General features: G+C 48.8%; 1 non-coding gene across 1 annotated transcript; it reads left to right on the plus strand.

Moving 5' to 3' along the window:
- The first annotated feature begins 220 nt into the window (after positions 1-220).
- Positions 221-327, plus strand: LOC147731052 (U6 spliceosomal RNA). The gene has a single exon (XR_015308808.1). It is a non-coding gene; the product is annotated as a U6 spliceosomal RNA (small nuclear RNA).
- The last annotated feature ends 12,694 nt before the right edge of the window (positions 328-13,021 follow it).

The following is a 13,021-nucleotide window of genomic DNA, read 5'->3' on the forward strand; positions in this document are numbered from 1 at the left end:
GTTCTGGCCCCAGGTCGTTCCGGCGCTGGTGCTTTAGTGCAGTGGCCGGCCCCTGTGGCCATGTTCTTAATATATGGCTGTGGGTGGAGACTGCAGGGCTGCCCTTTTTTGTTTAATTTCTGTTCTCACATGTGAGATTACTGTTTGGGGCAGTGTTTCCTGGGGGTTGCTGGGCACTTCCTTTCAATTCCACCACCGATGTGTGTTGGGTGTTTTCCTGGTGCTCGCTTCGGCAGCACATATACTTTGCTTGGAACGTTACAGAGTAGATTGGCATGGTCCCTGCACAAGGATGACATGCATATTCGTGAAGCGTTCCATATATGGGGTTTACTCCTTTACTCGCCTTGTTTGAGGGGACTTCCTCTCCGGTGCATCCACGGAGCTGTTGCTCTTTGGTATGTCATATGCCTCTGGTGTCACTGGCTATCATGTGCTGAGGGTTCAAGTCCTGCCTATGCTGTCAATGTGACTTGGGATGTTCATTTTCATGCTGTGCTTTGGAAATTTGCATTCTCTTTGTCCACGTAGCATTTTTTGCAGTTTTTCTTGGACTGTTTTGCGCTGTCTGCGCTGCTGGTGCATGCGGCTATGCCATCATCTCTTGTTGGTGGGATCGTGGACGTTTTTCCCTGTTGGGGTATACATTCGGGGATGGTCCATGAGATTTCTGGCGTTTTGTTGCTGGGTCTTTCTCCCTGATTCATTTGCTCCGGCGGGGTTTATTCCCATTTTTTACCGGCCATTTCATGCTGTCCTGTTGGCTGTACTGGCTGCGGTGTGGCTTGGCATTGCCATGCGGGGTGTTCCTCTCTTTCTGGGGACACGATTTCGCCTGGCGGTCTTTGTCACCTGGTATCCTCCATTTTTCTTCTTTTTTGCACCTTCTCCCTCGGTCTTCGGAGGCTTCTTCCCTGGAGGTCCGGGTTGGGCGGTTGGTGGATTCCGCTCTCAAGAGTTCGTATGCTGCTTCTCCTTTTTGGGGTGTGTGCTTGCTCTTTTTCGGTCTGTGCTTTCTTGGGGTCCCTCCTTCCGGTCTCGGATGGTTGGGCCTTGTCCTCGGCTACCGGGGCGGCGGGGGCTTGTGAGATTTCTCACTGGCCTGCGTTTTGGTGCTTTGCCATTCCCCTAGTGCCTTGGTCCTATGCCTGCATTTTTTGCACTACGTTTGGTTCCCTGCCTCTGCGGCGCCTGCTGCTGCCCCTGAATGTCAGTCCGATATGTTGTGCCCGGGTGGAGGCTCTGTGGCCTGGTGGTTGCATCTCTTCCTCTTCAGGTTATGTGTTCCACTCCTGGTGTTGCCCTGCTTGTGGGTCGCCTATCTCCTTTGGTGTCATTGGTCCGGTCTGCTTTGAGAATGGTGATTCCTGTTGGTCGTCATTCTTGGTTGCCGGTTTCCATTCCGGGCTGTCCCCCTTTTGGGCCATTCTTCTTTGGCGTCGGCCAATTTTTTGTCGCTACGCTCTGTGGTGCTGGTTTCGGTGATGGAGTGGGGCCGGGGGTCCTCTTTCTCTCTGTTCCAGGTCCTGGCTCCCGTTGGTCTTTCTGTTCGGTTCTGCCTCCCGGGGCTTTGGTCGGGTTGGTGCGGCTGTGTCCCTTTCGGTTGAGCCCCTTGCAGCCTGGTTTTCCCCTCTTCTTGGTGGGTTATTTTGGCTTCCCTAGGTGTGGGAGTCGCCTGTTTTTCTCGTTCCCCTCCATCCGGCTGCTCAGAGGTTTGCGGTGGTTGAGTTCCGTTTCCTGTTTTCAGGTGTTTCCTTTCGGTCTCTCTCATGCTCCTCTGGTTTTTTCCACGGTGCTGGCTCCTGCTGTGGGGGTTTGCTGGCCTGGTTCCGGTTTCTGGGGTCGTTTTGGCTCTGGCCGTTCCTCGTCTGGTTCCTGTTCGGGGGCTTCAGTTCCTCGGGACCGGTTTGACGCTTTGCTGGGGGCTGTTTCTCAGTGCTCGCTTCAGCGGCTCGTATGCTTTCTGCTGAGCGTTGCTGGAGGGGGTTGACATGGCCCCTGCGCTGGGATGACACGCTTTTCGTGAGGCGTTCCATATATCCAGATCTGTTCTCTGTCCTGTTGGATCTTCTGCGGGTCCTACTGGGTCTCCCTCCTGCCCCGGCTCGGGGTTGGTTTTGTGTCCGGCAGATGGTGGTTGCCTCCTCGGCTGTGGTTCCTTGGGCTCTTGTGCACCTCGTGTCCTTGGTGTTTCTTCTGATGTCTTGTTGGGTCCTTTGTCTTGCTGATTGCGAGGCTCTGGTTCCTCTCTCCCCTGGTCTGGTGGCTTTGCTCTCCTGACCTGGTGTGGGGGGTGCATTTCTGCTTTCCTCTCTCCTCTTGTTGTCCTTGGATGCCTGTCCTTGGGTTGGGGGCCCCGTTGGGGTCCTTGGTGGCCGGCTTGTCTGTTGTTCGGGCTGGCGCTCTGGGGGCTCGTTGTTGTTTGGGCCTTCTTGGGGGGGTCCCGGTACGTGTCTCTGTTCCTGCGGGCTTCCCTGTCTTGTTTCTGGGCGGCGACTTCTCTGTTGTCTTTCAGAGGGTCTTGAGAGGCATCCCTGTTACGGCGGTTGGTTTCTTTACTGGAATGGTACTCTGGTTGTGCCTTCTTTTGGTGGCTTAGGCCCCTTCCTGCCGTCCTCTGTTTGGTGCTGTCTGGTGCTTGTTTCGACGGGACATGTCCTTTTGTTGGGACATTGCGTGGGTGCTTGGGACTGTGCGCTGGTGCTTGGAATGGCCCTGCGCTGGGTTGTCTTGCTACTTCGTGTAGCATTCCCTCTGTCTGTTCCTCTGTTCCAGGTCCTTTTGTCTTTGGTTTGGGTCTCTTGGTTTGGTCATTCTTGCTTCCCCTCCGGTTGCTCTTCTCCCCCGGTTTTTGTTCCGGGGTGGTCTGTCCTCGGGGGTTGCTCTCTCGTTTCCTTGGCCTTCGGGTTTTCTGTATACCTTCCCTCCCGTTTTTCTCCTCCCGGGCGCTCTGCGGAGGTTTGGGGGGTGTCGGTGTTGTTGGGTTGGCCTTGCTGTTTTTGGTTTCCGCTCCTGCTGTTGCTGTTGGGAGTCGGATTTGGCCAGCCTCCCTTGCCTCCGGCTCTGCTTCTGGGTCCGCAGCTGTCTTTGCCCTGTCTTTGGCGCTTGCTTCTGACTGCCTGTCTCTTGAGCGGCTGTCTTTGGTGTCTTTGGGCTGTTCTTCTGTGGTGGCCTGTGGCATGTGTTGGTCGCGTTGGCCTTCCGCTCTTTGGAGCTGTGATGCACTTTGGGGCTCTTTTGTTTCCTGGTGCTCTTCTCTTGGTCGGAATCCATGGTGGGGTTCCTGTTTCTGTGCTGGTTTCTCCAGCTTGGGTTTGTTGTTGGGATTTTTCCCCTTCCGCTTTGTCTGTTCGTTGACGGCGGTTTGTGCTTGTCGGGGCCTTGGGGCTTCCTCGGTGGTTGTTGCCCTTTGATGGGTCGGCTTCTTCGAAGCTTTTGCTTCATTGTCCGGCTCTCCTGTTCTGATTTCTTCTTTGGGCCTTGCCTGCTGTTTTGCATGGTCTGCGGTTGCCCCTTTCATGTCCTTGTTAGTGGTGGACGTGTTGTGGTTGTCCACTGCGGTGTTTTTTTTTGCTGGCCTTCTCTTCCGCTTGTCGGTTGGGTGCCTTACTCGTTTTGTTTCCTTCTTTGCAGTTTCTGCAGGTTTGAGTAGTTTTGCGGCTTAGATCGGGCTTTTCTGCCTGTTTCTTCGTGTTTCCTTTTGCGGCTGGAGGTGTTGCTTCCTGTTTTGCCTGCTGTGGGGGTTTCTCCTTTTCCCCTTCTTTGGGTGTTCGCGGGGCTCTTCTGTTTTGCCTCCGATGTTAACTACAGTCTCGGGTTTCTCCTAACCTGTTTGTCTCCTGTGGGTTCTGTGTCTGCTTCCTGTGCTGATGGGGCGGGGTCTTTATCCTAGTGCTTTGTGGGGCGGCCTTTTGGCGGTCCCGTCACGCTTTTGTGCGACATTCTCGGCTTGATGTTTTTCTTGCCTTTTCTGACGATTTCTGTTGGCGTCTTGTACGCTGCTGTTCGTCGATGCTTTATTGTTTGAAGTTTTGTACTTTTGCATGGATCCCTGGTGTCCTGCATTTTTTTTCTTCCTGGTTTTCTGCTTGTGAGTTCCTCACGTGGTAAGGACTGGGACGGGGAGGACCCATGAGGGGGTAATGTCTTATTACTTACCGGTAATCTTCATTACCCCGATTAGGGTCCTCCCCGTCCCAGTCCTCTTCCCTCCCTCCCTCCCGCTGTGTTTGTGTCTGAGTCTTGTTGATAACAGGCATGGCGGTGGGTGGGAGGGGCTTATGTCACCTTCGACCTTTGGATTTCTGGCGTTTTGATTGGCTGGGTGGAGGCAGGACTGCCTCACGTGGTAAGGACTGGGACGGGGAGGACCCTAATCGGGGTAATGAAGATTACCGGTAAGTAATAAGACATTATCACATCTATTCAAAAACAAAGTGCCCAGCGTCTACCTGCCACGCAGGGTGGTAAAGGCGCTCGTATTTTTGGTAAGGAGAAAGAAAAGAAATTCAGAAGGACAGAGAGTGTGTATTCAAGTTGGCATAAAATGTCATTGGAGTAATTAATAACGGGGGACATTACTGAATTACCTCTACAGTACTGCGAGTTGGGCAAAACTGCTGTCCAGTTAGTTTAATCCATTATTGATGGAGTTAAAATATGTTATCCACTTGAGTTCGCGTGTGTTGAGTAGCGGACCAATATTGCCACCTCTGGGTCCGAGTGTGACTTGTTCTAGAACAAACCATTTCAAGCTGTCTGGTGGGTATCCAACAGATTTAAAATGTTCATTTAAAGGCGCACCTGTCACCTCGCACCTAATTCAGCTGAAATGTTGTAGAATTCTTGTTTTTATCTTCTGTTGACTTTACGCATATACATGATGATGACATACATTTTTGCGCTTTTAACACCATGTGTAGCAGTTACGTGCTTTTAAGTGATAATGATCCATTCCTTCTTTGACATGGTTTTAAATAGTCCCACAAGTTTTCCCCCCCCCCAACCTGGGACTCCCTTTGTTATATCAGTTACCATGGAAATGGCAGCTCAGTCGGTCGTCCATTTCCACAGCATCTGACGTAACACGCAGAACGCCCCCCCTTGATTTAACTTCCTTATTTACCCAGTCTCCCGTATACGGAGATTCACGCCGGCAGTTTGGAGCCCTTACTGAGGTTTTTTACCCCAGTATCAGGTATTTCTCACACTCTTGTGTTGTGGCTATGTCCTCTATTGGTAACGCCGCGCCTTTTGCCCACACACTAACCTCGTTTCCCCCGGTCTTATTTCCGTAGGCCTACGCTGTACGTTTGACTGTTTTTGAAAAGCCTAGCCCAACTTCCCCTTTTTATACCGGATCTGTCAGGTAATCTCTTGGCCGTTTGTCCACCCTATTGGCCCCTGTGCATTTGATGCCCTCTCGCAGTCTAAATGTGGGTTTCTGTTATATCTCTAGAGGAGTTCATCTCCCTCTCAGCCACAGCGCCTTGTAACCAGCCAGAAGCGTCTGGATTTGTTTTATGTGTAAGTGTTTCTTCCTAATATTTATGGAGTGTTTCGGCTATCTGGGACTATTTTTGTCATGATCCTCCCCACATTAATTGCTTAGATTTGGCAACTAGTGGCACCTAGTGTATGATATAGTCTCCACGCCTTACCGTGCTGTTGTGGATCCCTATAAGGGACCTGTCTAATTATGTGTTTATATACCTGTTCCCTCTAGGAGCTTGCACTACCCCTGTCCCCGTCCTGAAGAAGACCCGCCTTGTAAGGGACACAGACCCTACCTCCTCCTGGGTCGAAACGTAGACCACTACCCCAAGACCAACTTCTACCACAAGTGTGATTTACTACGCTATTTTCAGGAGTATTGTCATGTAAATAATTGCAACATTTGATGTTTTCTCGTCTGGCTCCCATGGAAAGCCAGCTTTAAATTTGCTTCGCATAATAATAAGTATGCTTGACTGTTTGTCACATTCCCTACTCATCACCATATCCAACCACTTCACTACCCGACCCCCCACCTTACCATTGGGCACTTTAACTTTTGAAATGTAATGTATAATGCAAATATACATTAATATGTTTTTGAACACTATGTGATTAACCCGTTTACCGCGGCGGTAATTCCGCCGTTGTGCGGGCGTTTCCGTGCACGGGCGGGACCGCGTCGGCCATCGGCCGATGGCAGCACTGGGGAGGTAGTGCTGCTGTCGGCCAATGGCCGACGGCAGCAAGGAAAGGGTTAAACGACATTGTGTTCCCAAAAAAGACAAAAAGGTTTTCTGTATATCCTTTCTAAATTGTCCTAACGTTCTGGGACCCCTTTTTTCTTTGTATCACTATATACCCAGGTCCCAGAGCCTTTTTCTTGGGTTGACCCTACTTTTTTGTAACAGGTTAACGTGGCAAGAAATTATTAACTAATAACTCCTGATAAGAGAATGATAGAACTTCCATTCAAAGACTTCCCGGAATGGTAGTGATGAATCCAATAACATCATATTGTTGAATTTGTCCTAAAATGTACAGACAAGAAGTTGTAAGACTTGTTTGTAGGTCCAGATTCAGCCTTCCAGTGGTCTGTCCTGATTGGTCAGAGTTAAGTGGATTAGTCAGTCTGCTTTTAAGAGGTGATAAAGAGCCCCTGGGGTTAACCAGCTCTGCTGGGAGGGTAGTCTGCAGCGACACAGGAATGCCAGATCAGGGGAGAAGTCGTAAACCATGGTCTTCAAAGGGAAGGGGACGCCCTCAGTGTCATTTACAACTCTAATCTCTTGACCCAAAGCCAGAGCTAGGATTAAGGAAAGAATGAGCAGATGCATAGGGGAGAGGCTATGGAAAGTAGCCATCCTTGGTGTGTGTTTAGCCAGCTCTTATCTCCCTGCTGCAAAATCAGACATTATGAATCTGGAAGATTAGGTGCGCTCTGGAAAAAATATTGCCACACTCTACAGGATGTGGTCATATCCTTGGGGAGTTGCCCTGCTCCCATTGGTCAGGAGTGACCTTCTGCTTGATCCAGAGTATTTGCAATAAGTATCTGAGAAGGGCAGAGTCTCTTAGATCTGCTGCTTAAAACTTAAGAAAGCAAGACGTTGCCGTGCTGAGAAGTTGGGGTGCAAATTCTAAGGTTGCCCTCAGAAGACTGCACCAGATGAAACTACAGCTCTGTGGATTACCTTGCTGTAAAAGAACTAAAGAATGGACTACCTGCAAGCTACAGGTTAACAGAGCTCACCTGGAACATCACTATCAAGGGTCCTCAACCTGGAGAACTACCAGTGGATTTGTAAGGGTTTTGTCCAAGTGGATTGTGGGAACTGTAGTCCTCAACTTTCAAGAACCATGCTGGAGCTTCCAGACCCTTGTAGTGAGTTTGAGACACTTTGGGAATCCAGCCTGTTGAAGAGCATCGAGGGACCCGCGAGAAAAAGCTCCAGAAAAGTTTCTAATTCCGAAGGTAAAAACTGTGACAGGGACCTACCGCGAGGGGTAGCCGCTCAGGGCTCCATCACGGTTGGTCTGAAACTTTGACTATGAGCCGGTCTATCGCGACCAGATATCCCAACACGGTGCTCTAAGTTTCTAAGTGCGATATAATCCAAAATCTTTGAAAATTCATATTTCCAATTCCCTACATCGGATTTTTGGCGTTTGGGTGTCATTTTAAAGATACAAATATTTCCTATTTCTATAAATTGGTGTTGGATTTTTATGAAGTGTTGTGTCTTAATTATTTACTGAATTGGTGTTTTTAAATGCTTTATATACCTGTCTTTGAAGTTAAGCCTGCCTACTTGCAGCCAAGCTACCAAGGGTTGAGCATAGGAATACATTTCTAAGACCTATTCTGAGCCCTATACTGTGTTAGTTGCCTTATTGCCAGTGGCAGGCCTACATTTACCCCTACCAATAATCCACGTTCCAACATTTGGTGGCAGCGGTGGGATTAGGACTTGTGTTTAAAAAGTATACCTTTCAGTAAAGTGAATTAAGATTATAAAAATCCTTTAAATTGCCTTAGAGCAGAACGTTTGAGTTTGATTTTTGGAAGTTGGACTAAATTGTATTTAATCCATTGTTTTGATTTTTCCAAATTGTTCTAAGTCTGTTTTGCCTTGTTGGGAACCATGGAGCTGGACCTAGATAAACTGTCCCAGTTCAGGATGGCTAATCCTAGGGTATAGAGTAGGCTTAGGGGGCTGCCTGCTTTCAACAAGATTAGGAAGGCAGGGTTGCTTAAGTCCCTACAGGCCTGGGCGGGGGTAGCTGAGGAGATTCAAGTGGGAATGGAGGGTGTTCCCCCCAACCTCACCCAAGAGGAGGGTGAGGATGGCGCCTCTTCCATTTTCTCTAATATTAGCCCTATGATTCCAGATGGTGAGAGTGGGGAATGGTCCCTTACTCAGGAACCACCACTGTCCCTTGCAGAGAGACAGCTTGAGGCTCAATTAGCTTTGATTGGCTTGGAGTAGACGACATTGGAATTGGCTAAGAAGAAATGGGAGAGGGAGGAGGAGTTCAAAATAAATGGTTGCAGTGAAAATGATGAAGATTGTGAAATGTCAAGGGGTTCTGTATTTGATCCCAGGGGTATAGTACCCAAGTACATAGAGGGGAATGTCCTTGACCAGTGGCTAGCAAATTTTAAGAGGGCCCTTAGAATGAGTAGGGTCCACTCTAAGTATCGGGGTGCACTCTTGTGCGAGTTGATTCCAGGAGCTGGGAGGGATGGGCTCCTGACTCTGAAGGGAGAGGTTGCAGAATCATACCAGCTGATCAAGGCATGCTTAGTCAAGAGATTTGGTCTCACTCCAGAGCAATACAGGGTGAAGTTTAGAGGTACCCAGAAATTGAGTTCAAAGTCTTGGGTAGACTTTGTGGACATTTCAGCGAAGGCACTGGAAGGCTGGATTATTGGTAACAAAGTTGACACATATGAGGTATTGTATAATTTGTTTTTGAAAGAACATATTTTGACTCATTGTGCAGAAGAGAAGTAATGCCAGTATCTAGTGGACTCTAAACTGACAGATCCCAGAGAACTGGGGGAAGCAGCTGATGAGTGGATAAGAACCTGGGTTTCCAATCAGCACCAGGGGAGTGACCAGAAGAAAGGAGGACAGACCCCTCCCCCATGGAAAGCCCTAGGGAAAAAAGATCAAAACCAGAAGGAGCCCTCCAAAGACTCACAAAAACCTGCACAAGGAGGGCCCCCCCAAGCCAACCCAAATTCAAATGGAGGTAGAATCAGGGAATGAATGGTAGGTTCCTTAATCTCTTAAAAGTGGGTAAGTGCCTTGACTGTAACCAGCCAGGGCACAAACAGGGAGATGCTGTCAGCGCCAAGAAGCTCACCCCTAAGGGGCCATCCACAGGGATTGCCAGTGTAAGTGTAGGGGTGGAGTGTGGTGCCCCAGAGAGGGGTAATCAGGTGCTGGAAGCAACCTTAGTTTCCCTAGGTGGGGTGAATATTGCAACCCTTGCTGCCTTACCTCCAAACTTGGACAAGTACAGGCAGAGGCCAAAAGTGAATGGTACTGAGGTTGAGGGTATCAGAGACACTGGGGCCAGAGTAACTATGGTCCTGGATGAGCTGGTGCCTCCAGGAAGGCTGCTACCTTGTGAGTCTTATCAGGTGACTTATGCAGACAGCACTACCATACTCCATCCTCTGGCGGATTTGGAATGGGGAGGTGTGACAGGCCCTATGAAAGTAGCTGTGTCGAAGGTGCTCCCAGTCCAGTGTTTATTGGGCAATGATCTTGAAGCCTCTGAGCGGTCAGAGGTAGAAAGAGGACTCCATATGACAATATTAGAGATCCCTGAGTGGGTATGTTCTGTGACTAGTTCACAGACTAGCCAGAATTGAGGGGCTGGACACTTGGACCCTGGAACAAAAGGCCAAGCATCCAAGGACAAGGGCACTGGACTTGAGCCAACCCAGGGAACTCCAGAGGTACAGGAAGAATCTAACTCTGATGGGGAGGATCTGGCCTATGAGGGAGAGACTCTATCCCAACCAGAACTGTCAGATTTGGCAGAACTGACTTGAGCAGGTGGACCATCCAGAGAGGAGTTCGGTAAAGGACAGCGAGACTGTCTCACCCTTGAGAGCTTGAGGCGGATTGCTTCTAAGCAAGAGGAGGGGGAGGACAGTGGGTTTCACAAACTCTACTGGGAAGATGGACCACTTTATACTGAGGCCAGAAACCTCAAGGAGGGGGCCACCAGGAGGCTGGTGGTGCCCCAGAAGTACAGAGAGTTTGTCCTACATTTGTGTCATGATATCCATTTAGCAGGACATTTATTTGGGACAGACAAAGACATTAAACCGGTTAGTGAACTATTTCTACTGGCCCCATATGTCTGACAAGATAAAGGAGTTTTGCAGCTCCTGCGTCACCTGTCAGGCCAGTGGTAAGGCAGCAGGCAAGACAAAGGCTTCCCTAATATCAATGTCAGTGGTTGGGGTTCCTTTTGAAAGGGTGGGGATGGACATTGTTGGTCCCCTGGACCCACCTACTGCATCAGGTAATAGGTATATCTTAGTGACCATGCCACTAGGTACCCTGAAGCAATCCCTCTTAGAACCATTGATGCTCCTGCAGTGGCTAGAGCACTGTGTGGTGTGTTCACCAGAGTCGGTTTTCCAAAATATAGAGGCACAAACTTCCCATCCATCTATCTGACCGCTATGTGAGATGAGTGGGGTGTCAACTACAAGTTCACCACCCCCTATCACCCACAAGCAAATGGTCTTGTTGAGAGATTCAACAAAATCCTGAAGGGCATGATAAATGGGTTGTCAGAGAAACTCAGGAGGAGATGGGATGTTCTCCTCCCATACTTACTGTTTGCCTACAGGGAGGTGCCACAGAAAGGGGTTAGTTTCAGTCCATTTGAATGGTTGTTTGGACACCCGTGAGAGGGCCACTGAGCCTGCTGAGAGAGTCTTTAGAGAAGCCTCTTAAAGAAGCAAAGGACAATGTGCTTGACTATGTGCTATGCCTGAGATCTAGAATGGCTGAGTACATGTACAAGGCAAACAGGAAACTGGAGGCCAGCCAGGAGCTCATTAAGTCCTAGTATGATCAAAAGGCTACTATGCCTGTGTATACTCCAGGACAATTGGTGTGTGTGTTGGAGCCTGTTGGTCTCAGGGCCCTCCATGACAAGTGGAGCGGGTCCTATCCATTCTTAGAAAAGAAGGGTGCCTCAATTATGATATACCTTGGGATGCTCTCACGAAATGAGAACAGAATTCTAACATCCCGTGAGTAGGGAATTATTAACCTTTTCTCTGGTCTCTTCTGTCTCACCCTAGAGTATAGCCATCATCAGATGCCCTTTCCTGTATCTGGGGTCCCTTTAAGCCCATGGGGTCCATGTTTTCTGAGTAGAGAGGAACAGGCTCCATATTTAAACATAGATATGTAGCAGAGTAGGGCTGTAGATCGCCCTTTTTGGAGCCCCCCAACCAGCTGGTATAAATCGGATGCAGCATATGTTCGGCTGATATACTACAATAAACCGGGTATCTGTAGACGTCCAGTGACGCTCTGTTAAGTGCGCGCTCTCATGCTGGCGCCCTATAATCCATTAACCAACTGACACAATGGGATATATCATGCATACGGGCCCCCAATTATTAATCTCGACATCTACGCATGCTCATTTACGCTACGACAAATGCGCTTTTTACACTCTTTACCAACTGGTCATATTTGATTTATCACGCGTGCGGTTTGGAAACTACAAATCCCGGCATTCCTAATGCCCAGTGTAGTTCTGACGTACGCACGTTTACGCCCCGGTGCCCACGTGATCACACGCTAGCTAAACGCCATCGAACATCGAAGGAGGTGCTTTTAAATGACAGCAGGATCGTAGCACCACTACCTTCGCGGCGTTTGAGTGAGCGGGCACGAGAGGTGACGGTTCTTCCCTACGGAACAGTAAGGAGTGGGTTCTGAAACGGGGCCCGTTTTCCCAAAAACCTTTTGTCGGGCTCAGTCGTTTTTTCACAAGTCCCGTGTGGGACACCAAGGAAATAGATTAACCACTGCACTTCTATATTTCCAGTGAATGGGGAATTGTAGCTAATGCAGGTTGAGGGTGACTTTAAGTACTAGCCCTGAGTGCCACATTTTATCTTTTTGAGCCCAGGTTGTGTTCTTTGGGAAACGCCCCCGCCTGACGCCAGTACGAGCCTTATGACAAAATAAACTCGGTAAGACTCTTTGTACATCTGCTCTGCTTAGCGGGTTCTAGTGTGTTACCATAACGATCACGAGAGATTTACGTGTGAGAACTATGAACGGAAGGAGAGATATGTGATAACATATTTTTTAGGCATGTGCACGCAGATATTATGTTTGTGGGTTTTGTATATGAAACATGTGATGGGTTTTTTATTGATTGATAAAGGGAGCGCATTGCAAATAATTTAACAGAAAGAAGTGAATGTGCAAGTTGCTCCGCCTCAATCTAATCCCCCTATTTAGGGCAATAGGAGGGAGTTAGGGGCTAGAGATTACACTGTATCATGGAACACAGAAAGTTGCACATATCTTTGAACATGTGATACCGTTAAGGGTAAGATGCATCATGGAATTTCTTTGTATTCTCTGCCTTTTCTTTTCACAGTAACAGTGATCCATGTTGGTGGAAGTTCCTCCACGTGGGCTACCTCTAAATATGCCTAAGTGAGGTAAGAGGTGGGCTAGGACTGGGACAGGTGGTCTGTCCTGACGAAGACCACAGTGACCCACTAAAGATAGGGCACTTAAAGACGGTCGAAACATGTTGACCACCGCAGTTTAAAGGAGGACTGTTTTAGGATCTTAATTTCCTGCCTAAACATTGTCCATCCTTCACCTATTTTTAATCCTGGCCGGGAACCTATTAATAAAGGGTTTCTACAGGTATCCACGAGCCAGTTTTAATGAGCACTTCCTTACTGCACTATTCTGTCCTTCTGTCACCCAGTCTTTAAAAGGAACACTTTTAT

The sequence above is a fragment of the Lissotriton vulgaris genome, chromosome 2_1, assembly GCF_964263255.1.
Source record: "Lissotriton vulgaris chromosome 2_1, aLisVul1.2, whole genome shotgun sequence".
In the NCBI taxonomy this organism is placed as follows: Eukaryota; Metazoa; Chordata; class Amphibia; order Caudata; family Salamandridae; genus Lissotriton; species Lissotriton vulgaris.